Raw genomic sequence first — 926 nt, 5'->3', positions numbered from 1 at the left:
CACTCGCCGGCAAGTTACGTTTACCCTTCGCCGCAAGCAGCCGGGATAGCGACGCCCTGCCGAGCTAGCGCAACGGTAAGAAGGGGCGAAGGAAAGGGGTCCTGCCGCTCGGCGAGTTTCATTCGCCCGCCATCCTCTGGCATTCTACGAGGACAGCTGCGGGTCGGGCCTAAGCAGCCCGGGCGCAGCCGTGCTGGTGCTCGGAGGTCCCGTGTCTGTGGAGTGGGCTCGTCGTCCGAGCTCCTGGTTGAAGAGCGGCTGATGTCCAAGTAACTTCTCTGTCTCCCAGGCAGCTCCTCGGACTGGAGGATAACCCGGCTTCACTGCAGTGGCGAATGCAATGGCTTTATTATTGTCGTGTCTATTGAACTACAGCGAAAATCTCTTTTGTGTGTCATCTTAATAACCGTTTTATTTTGCTGTTCCAGATGTTAGAGCACACGATGATTGGTGATTGTGAATTGTCCTGGGATTAAGTTATGGTTAATCGGAGTTGCTGGGTTCGAAGGCGGAGTGAACGGTTACCATGGAGTTAAGCTTTCAGTCAGATCAGCATGAAGACGTGAAGCCGCTCGGTGGGCCGAATGGCCTGAACCTGCTGCTAATTCACACGTTTGTAAAACTCTGCCTAATCCAGGCCAGAGCGGTAACTCTGAATAACATCCATCCACAGCTATGTATACGATTGTTGCAGAGTAGCTGCATTGAGTGAAAGAATAGCAGCTGTATGCCCTGGGCATCTCCAGCAGCATCTCCCAAACCAGCAACTTTTCACCCGGAGAAGGTGCACGAGAACAGCATTACCTGCAAGTTCCCCTCCACATCACACAGCATCCCAAACTGTCTCTTGAGTCTAAACCTTGTAGCTCCCTCTGGGAGTGGTACTTTTGCCAGAAGGGAGGCAGTTCAAGAAGATTGTTCACCAC

This window comes from Hypanus sabinus, chromosome 12 (assembly GCF_030144855.1).
Source record: "Hypanus sabinus isolate sHypSab1 chromosome 12, sHypSab1.hap1, whole genome shotgun sequence".
NCBI classification, from domain to species: Eukaryota; Metazoa; Chordata; class Chondrichthyes; order Myliobatiformes; family Dasyatidae; genus Hypanus; species Hypanus sabinus.
Note: the sequence above shows the minus strand (reverse complement) of the source record.